This window comes from Pagrus pagrus, assembly GCF_965226575.1.
Source record: "Pagrus pagrus genome assembly, chromosome: 1".
Taxonomy (NCBI): Eukaryota; Metazoa; Chordata; class Actinopteri; order Spariformes; family Sparidae; genus Pagrus; species Pagrus pagrus.
Genome location: NC_140185.1, coordinates 23,633,192 through 23,641,706, shown reverse-complemented (window position 1 = coordinate 23,641,706; position 8,515 = coordinate 23,633,192). Strand labels below are relative to the sequence as shown.

Here is an 8,515-nt window from a genome sequence, read left to right as displayed (position 1 = left end):
ACTCCAACCAGATGGAGGTGATAGCCTACATGGCTCTTATCCTGATCAGACTTTACCTCCATTGCTAGCATCAAATGAAATATTGTACATTACCAATAAGGAAATTCAGAAAGTAGAGGCCAGGGGTGACCAGTTGGGGCAGAAAGGGCGCTCATAGACTGGGACATTTTATAGAGAAATTACTAACAGAACAATGTCTATTCATTTCTAAATCAGCTTTCTCTTAAATCAAACTGTCCACAAAGAGCACAATCATAAACACTGACTATGACAGTTGCAGCCACATTCACACTTGTAACAGCTGAAGCCACATCCAGCACAGCTGCTGCTTTCTCATGAGCAGCCAGCTTGTTACAGCTATATCTACAGCCCAAGCAGCAACAACCACAGCTGAGTGCACAAGTGCCTTAAGATGCAGTTCCTCCGATGGCAGCTAGATGCTTCCTCTAAAAACAGTGACAGTGTTAAAGTCACAGAGGGAAACCTCTTTTCTCTTTTAAAAGAAAAAGGTCTGAAAACTTTATTTAAATCCTTCTGTTGAGTGTGTTTGTAGCAATTAAGAGTCATTGTTCTATCTGGAGGATAACAGTGATTAAACTATTGAATAACATTTTTGGTAGCCTTTCATATTAGGTATGCAGGTTCACCTGAAGCAAGACCTCACTTTGGGATCATAATCTTAATTAGAAAGACTTCATTTAGAGTTATTTAGACACTATTAACACCTGTACTATCAGGTTTTCTTACATACGATAATAAGGTATGACCACTTTATAAACACATCATATTTATGTCATAATTCATGCATAACCTCCTTACTTTCTATCAATAATCAGTAAATGTGAGTTTATTTAGGGCTTATTTTATTTTATTCAGGCTTCATCCTCTTTGCCAAAATGTGGCTATTTCTATGCCTAAACTTACTGACAAGATAGACATAATCTAAATGAAGTGCCTTCAGAAATCTGTAGATGATGTTACCGATGCTTTAATCTATATTTTCTTAGGTTTGAGGTCATTAACAATATATATAAATAAATAAATTAATAAAAGTTACATCAATATTGCCATTTAGCTTAAATTACCATAACATATTTTGATGATTAAATATGTACAAGGGAGTTTTTATTCTTCATTTATGTGACCTGTTTTTATCTGGTGTTGTGTTGAAATCTGTTTCCTATTGATTTGTGAGCCATCTGCCAACCTAAACCTGCACCGCTGAGTGGTTTGGCAGAAAACACAACTCAAACAGGAGGGCAACATTATTTGACTGGGGGACAGACTTTGACACATCAGAGCTATCTTATATCGAGTCAGTGACGAGGAATTGTACTTGAGAGATATGCAAGTGTACAAATTGTTGCATGTATGTGGATAGATTATTAATTTGCACTGCATTGCGTTAGGCCTGCGTTCACGTGGAATTTTTCTTTTTGAAAAATATAATTTTTTAGGGAAATACTTCATCTTTGTCTCGTGTGTTGATCAGAGTTGTGATTAAAAGTTCCCTGGGAGATTTTCCAAGTACGCATAGGGCTGCGTCATTCTTAAGTTTGGGAACATAGTTGGAGTAGATGTTGTTTCTTCAAAACTCAAATCTAAACTCTACGTCCTCTTTTTTTTCCTGTGCTACAACAGATGGCCAAATGATTGTGTGTTAGATGACAGGCAACAGTTCAAGCCTTGTGTTGCCACTATACAGTTATTCAAAATTGCAACGCTGCAAGCACATATTAAACCTGGAATAGAAGAATGCTGGCACCCACGTATTTGTGTGTGCCTCTCTTCTTTTCACTTGACACCATCCACCTCCCCTTAGACCAGGGAGGTGGATGGGAGACAACTGTATTTTAAAAGTATTGTGGACTGAAGAGAGATGTTCAAACCAATCTTCAAACCAATATATCACCATGTAAACAAAGCAAGTGGTGGAAAAACTGTGTTTCAGCAGAGGGCACCAACAGAGGGCAGTTACAGACTGTGGCTTTCAGGAGTTGTGCGAACAAATTAGGGACAAAAGCAGAGCTTAGGTTTCACACATCTTGTAATCGAGTGTGACTCACAAAGTCACCTGCCTTATCCTTCCATCTTATTTGTTGTTGACCAGCCACAGACAAAAAACATTTGCCTCCTCATCAATGACACAAACCATTCATGTTTTATCTCCTGTTGATCCCTGAAACAGAGTTTAAACAGACAATAAATAGGAAAATCAAAATCAAGTTCAGTTGCAGTGAACAGTGCAGTTTTCAGTTGCTCTGTTTACTTACATTCAGGCCCGAAACAAACATGCAGTGAGATTAACAGACTGTACGGTAAATGCATTTCTAAGTATAGCACAAACACAACGTGGTGGTAATTGCACAGTAAAAGCTTATCGTGATTTGATGGCCTGTGAGAACAAACTGTTTGCGCTCTTGTTTGGTGGTCTGCAGCGCCTGCCAGAGGGAGAAGGTCTTTTAATTTGTGGCCCAGATATGGGGCCCTGTGATGATTTTTCCCGCCCATTTCTTAATTCAAAAGGAGTGCAGGGCCTGGGGGTTGCATGGGGCACTCCTGATTTGCCATTTTAACCTGCCCTTGTTCCATTTGGTGGCTGATCCAAACAGGATTAATTGCTCCTGTACAATGGGTTAGTGTCACAGGGCTCCACACTACCACACAATCCACCATCATTACCACAATTCTGAGTGTGGTCAGCATGACTGTTGTTATTATTGTATTAATTGTTACGGCACCAGAAGGGTGTTAAATCTAATTTCAGCATTTATACATTTCTGTGTCTCAGATGAAGCTAATGATCATCGGTGAAGCCCAGAGGTCTTGTGTGTTAACATTGCAAGAGGAGACCAGCTATAAAGGAAATGGGAAAGGTCGTGTCTTTGAGACCAACACCACTGCAGTCCCATTGTCTTTGTATAGCGCGTACATTTTCCTGGCTACTTTGATTTAATCTGTCAAACTATACAAGGTTGCCTCTTAGACAGGTATTTAGCCTCTTTACAGATGGGTGTCAATTTGAATTCTGTATTTTCTTTTGATTGTGTTGTAAGTCACATGTTGCACACTGCACTTGTGTGCCGTTTTTTACCTGATGGTTTAATTTCTAGCTCTCTAGAGGATTAAACAACAACCATTCAAAAAAGTTACCTTGACGATGCTTGCTCTCAGCATGCCTATTGACTTAATGCCACAATTACCACATTTCTCAGAGCAAGGATCCATTAGGAGCAAGTCGATGGCGGGAACAAAGCAGGATAATGTTCTGAGCTCTATGATATTTCTTGCTTGGGAAGTGGAGTTGACAAACTGACTTAGACTGACTAAGACTCAGGTAACTGATAAAAAACATTGTTTTCATTGGACAAGGCGGGATGAAAGCAGGCCTATTTCTATTGTATCCCAAGAATGACCTATATCTGTTAATCTAGAGTTTTAAACATTTCTATTCCCCCATAAAACTTGATTATTTTGGACGATTTGACTTGAAAACCCTCATCCAAAATATTAGGTTTGAGTGTTTTTCAATTTGTGTGATTGTCACATACAGTACACTGTCCTGGTATGTTTTTCGTATCATGTGCCTTTAATTTCCAGCTCTTATGTGCACAAAAGATAAGAACAACCATTCAAAAGTTGCCTTGACATTACTTGCTTTTAGCATGTCTAACCACCGAACTAATAACACAATTACTGAACGTTTCAGTCTAAAGATCCATTAAGAGCAAATCAGAGGGAAGAACAATCTCTGTCCTTTGTGGCATTCCTTTCCCTATAGGGCAAGTTGAGTTCACGCACTAATTTCTCTTCTAATTAGACTCATAGTTAAGTTTAACATGTTAATAAATCACCATAATTGTGTACAATGAGCATGTTGAGATGAAAGCAGGCATGGTTCTACTGTCTTCCAAGAATGGCCTGGATCTATTATTCTACACTGTTTGCCAAACCATTATATTTTTCAAAAGACTCCTACCCTCATAAATGTCACCAAAGAAAGTATTTTGGGTGATCTGACTTATAAAACCACCCCAAAGATACAGAAGAATGGGACAATAAGGAGAATACAGCCAGTAATAAATGTCAACATTGTGAGGACCAAAAAGGATGCCAGGGAGCTGTGAGCGTGTGGAAAAAAATAAATAAAAAAATAATAATAAGTCATCTGCCTGCTGGCATAATGCAGTTCTAGCTGGCAGTCATGTAGCTGTTGACTGTTCTGTACTTTTATAATCATTCAAATTTAATTAAAGGCTTAAGGAGAAAATGGCCTGAGCTGACGGTATAATGAGTTGCCAAGGGACATCTTTTTAATAATCTTAGTTTTGTAACAAAGATGTTGCCAAGTCATGGTCGCATTATGAGCCTTACACGACCACTTTTACTGGCCAGATAATTCACACCGGCCCCAAGGAGTGCACTCCTTTCCATAAAATCTTCTGACTAAACCGATGATTTCATTTGACCTTTCAGTTTTAATTAATATCAAGAAACACAAGACATTTAAAATCAAACTGTCATTACCATTGTTATATCATGCTATAATTTCCCCCTTTCTTTAATCTCTTATTTTAAAAATTATGTTCCAGGGATCATTGTTAAAGCTTTATAGGTTCCAATGTCTGTCAAATAAGTCAAAGACTCCAGATCTATAAAAGCAAGTTGCCCCCCCCCCCCCGCCAGGTTTTTTGCTGCAGTGGTCTTAAACCCATAGCCATACATGAAACACTGTAGTATCTAATAGTATTAATATTTAAATCTGAAAATATCTGATCCCTTTTGGTACTTGCCAGTTTTGATACTCACAAACAAACAAACAAACAAACAAACTTTTAACTATAATTATTATGTTAGCCATGTTGCTTCGGCTACTGAAGTCAAAATTACATACAATTACTCAAAATCATATGTTAATCCATTAGCATGCCAACAAAACAGATCCACTTTATCTTCTAAGGTGAAATATGAGATTTGTAACCGGTCCTCTCGCTGCAAAACATAAGAAATGGACTCAGTCAGGCAATGATGCAAGGGAAGGGAAAAAGCTGAGAAGAGTTGCTGCAAAATTGACCATCTGCTCCCAAAACTGTCCTCTGAGTGATGATTACAGTCCATCCTAACCCAGACCAACTGCCAGCTCAACAAGGTCCACACATCAAACTTTGCTATCCACCCATGTTCTCTTTCTCACCTTCTGCTACAAAAAACAACTGTCACACTATTTGATACTTACAAAAGTCTTTGTGCAGTACATAATAAACTGAATATCTTGGAAAAATTCCCCATGATTTAATAATGATATTATAGAGATGTGTTAAATTAATTGATTTTTGATGTAACCCAGTGAATTTCACAGCCATGCAGTAGCCTATTAAATTGCCTCATAAACAAACATAAAATTCCTGAAGTTACATGATTGGGTAGCTTATGTAATCTTATATAGCCTACAGTTACATATAGTTTTCTGCATCATAAATTAATCTGTTAAAGTCGTTTATTTATTTAATTTTAATACTGAAATTTGTCTTATTTTCCATTTTATCTGGAATAAAAATGTCTCAAATATAAGTGGAGGAACCCTGAATAACTTTTAGATAATTACTTGAATATGACATTTGGCACAGCATTATTTTTAGACACCTACTCACAGGGGTCCCTTTTTTTCTTCAGTTTTCTTATTAATAACTTACATCATTACAATAATACGGAAGCGTATTGCATTCACTTGAGTAATTTTTTTTTTTGGTTTGTTTTTCGGGGTAATTATTTGTTTTTCGGAGTAATTTTTTTTTGGTCTGTTTTTCGGAGTAATTTTTTTTTCTGTTTTTCAGAGTAATTTTTTTCTGAGTTTAGAGAGCATTTGAAACAATAGACGCATTCATTCCTTTATTGAAAGCTCGATAATGGAGACAAACATGACCGACTTGTTTAATTGAATCAAGTTTTACTTTGATCTGGGTTTAAGACACTGGGAGATAGTCCTGTCTTTAAGTCATATAGATGGTATTACCATTAGTTTGTCAACTTTACGCAGGCACCTGAGGACGGCGACAGGTCGCCACTCCGAAGGTTCACTTTCATGTTTCGGAATGCCGGCCCTTTTTTGAAAAAAGATCGCCACTCCGAACCTGAAACCCTAACCTTAACCGTAACCCGGTCGGAATGGGGCTTTGCGGTTGTTCAGAAGGAAAGCCCATTCAGATCTGCTAGACACAGTAATGTTTCTCCAGAATCAGTTGGACAGATATGGCAGTTTGGAGGTTCTCGCGGGAGTTCGAAGTATCGCGATAATTCAGAAAAAAAATTACTCCGAAAAACAGAAAAAAATTACCACGAAAAACAGAAAATAAATTACTCTGAAAAACAGGAAAAATAATTAGTCAGAAAAACAGAAAAAAGAAACAAACCAAAAAAAAAATACTCTGAAAAACAGACCAAAAAAACAATTACTCAGAAAAACAGACCAAAAAATAAATTAGTCAAGTGAATGCAATACGCTTCCGTACAATAATAACAGCAATGATAACAAATCTTATCTTGCACCAGGAAAGAAAAAAAATACAGAAAAAGAAGAAGAAGAGAAAGGAAACCGAAACAGGAAGGGGTCCCAAAGTTTCCTCCACAAAAATGTAAACTTGAAAGCATCTGTTAAATATCTCATCAGGGGATGAGAGGGGCAATCCGGCCAGAGAACGGTGGATGGGCCTCCATTAGCAGTAGGTAAATAACGAACTAAATTACAAGTGATGGTAAGATTTGGCGTTATTATACTCCAGTCTGGGTCCACGAAGGTTGCATCTAACTTAAATAAAGTAAATACTCATTTAATGCACCACCCAGCGGGCTCGCTTGTGACCAAAATCCAACACACCCTCAACGTAACTGCGTGGACACCAGGTGGCGCTTGTTTGTTTACTACCATAGGTTACTTGGTGTTTATCAGGTAAGGTAACATTAGCAGTTAGTTAGCTTTAGCTAGCTAAGTGAGCTTTGTGTGACTCGGCTGTAGTAGCATTCATATGAAATGCAGTCGTAAATGTAAAAACAACTTTTTTTCTGGAGAATTACTAAGTGGGACGAACTAGCTTTTATTTACACCCCACAGTGCCACAGTGAATGAGCTAACTATTAAGGCTAATGCGCTAGCTAGGTTAGCTTTTATAAGAAGGTCACCAAGGTTACCACCAACCGCTAACAGCTTTGTGTTAGAAGATATCTCGAAAAGGGGCAAATTAACTCAAAGTGTACAGTCTGTAACTGGGCTAGACCACCGAAAAGCACCCCCAACAATATGAGCAGTTTGAAAGGTAACTTAACAATAAATCATCTATTTTTCTGTCGAGGAGAATTTGTGGTATGTGCCAAAGGATTGCTCACATTAGGCTGCTCACGTTTTTATGATATGGGATAATGATATGATATGATAGGGGTTAACTACCTTGTCACTGTGTGCTGCTGTCACTAGTTCACCTCCAACAAACTTATGCATGTACAGTGTTTCATATTAGACTGACCCCACAATGGAAAGTAGTTTTGTTTTTTATAATTATTTGAGAGACATTAGTATTAGTACTCATATTTAAAGATACGTCATTTGTGATTTATTTGATGTGCACAATGTTTTTCTGTTTTGAAAGTTGGTCAGCTAAAGAGAACAATGGCTCAGTTCTTTTTCTATTGTCACAGCAATACATGAAAGTGTGGTAGTGACCCAGGTTGCATGATAGACTTGTAGGGAATAGACTGGGACACTAAAAGGATACCTCCACCGATTTTAAGTGTATTTAAAGGTCTGTGGGAGTACTACTGTATATATATGAAAAAAGAAGTTTTCGGAGCCTTTTATGGCTCCAAAGGGGGCTGCATGTAATCTCATGAATTGCCTCTGACACTCAGTGGCTGCTGCATTGTGGGTAATATAGGTGCCAGGTTTTGAAAAAACATCCACTGGTCTAGCACTCTGCTCCTATAACACTGTTGGACTCGTTATGGACGGTTTAAAAACAAATTATCAAAATCTATATAGCATAATCAGAAAAATTGCCTTTTTTCCACAAACATGCTGCCTACATTACCCACAGTGCAATAATTGCTAAGAGACATCACTGGAGGCATTTATCAGATTACATGCAGCTTCCTCTGGAAGGGTTTATACTACTTTTTTTTTCACATATGCAGTAGCGCTCCCCCAGACCTGTAAACACACTTTAATGTGTAAAATTGGTGGAGCTACCCTTTAATGGAACTGAGCCATTTTTAATGAAAGTTGTTTTGCCTGTGGTTTCTTTGCTATAACAAATCAAAATGTATGCTGTGAAAAAGGTTAATACCAAAGCATGTAAATGGAGTTCAGCCATCTTTAACATTAGTGAAGTGAAGTCTCCTTCTGTGCCTTTGTGTGCTACACCCACTATGTTTTTACAGTTTTGTTTTTAATATTAATCGATTTATTCATATCACAAAATTAGAATTTTCTAAAGTTAGTTTTCCAAACTTATATGCTTCTTTATAA

At 37.5% G+C, this 8,515-nt stretch overlaps 1 protein-coding gene across 28 annotated transcripts in view; it reads left to right on the top strand.

The window, feature by feature from the left end:
* Window positions 1-6,538: 6,538 nt before the first annotated feature.
* Window positions 6,539-8,515, top strand: part of LOC311256296 (uncharacterized protein) — a 137,050-nt gene continuing 135,073 nt past the window's right edge. For 26 of the 28 annotated variants that reach the window (XM_084351202.1, XM_084351200.1, XM_084351199.1 and 23 more), the window contains exon 1: window positions 7,019-7,310. The gene's annotated coding sequence lies outside the window, so the exon portion shown is untranslated. Of the gene's footprint in view, window positions 6,724-6,844; window positions 6,947-7,018; window positions 7,311-8,515 lie in introns of those variants that run through there. The other 2 variants (XM_084351216.1, XM_084351217.1) reach the window with 2 other exon arrangements.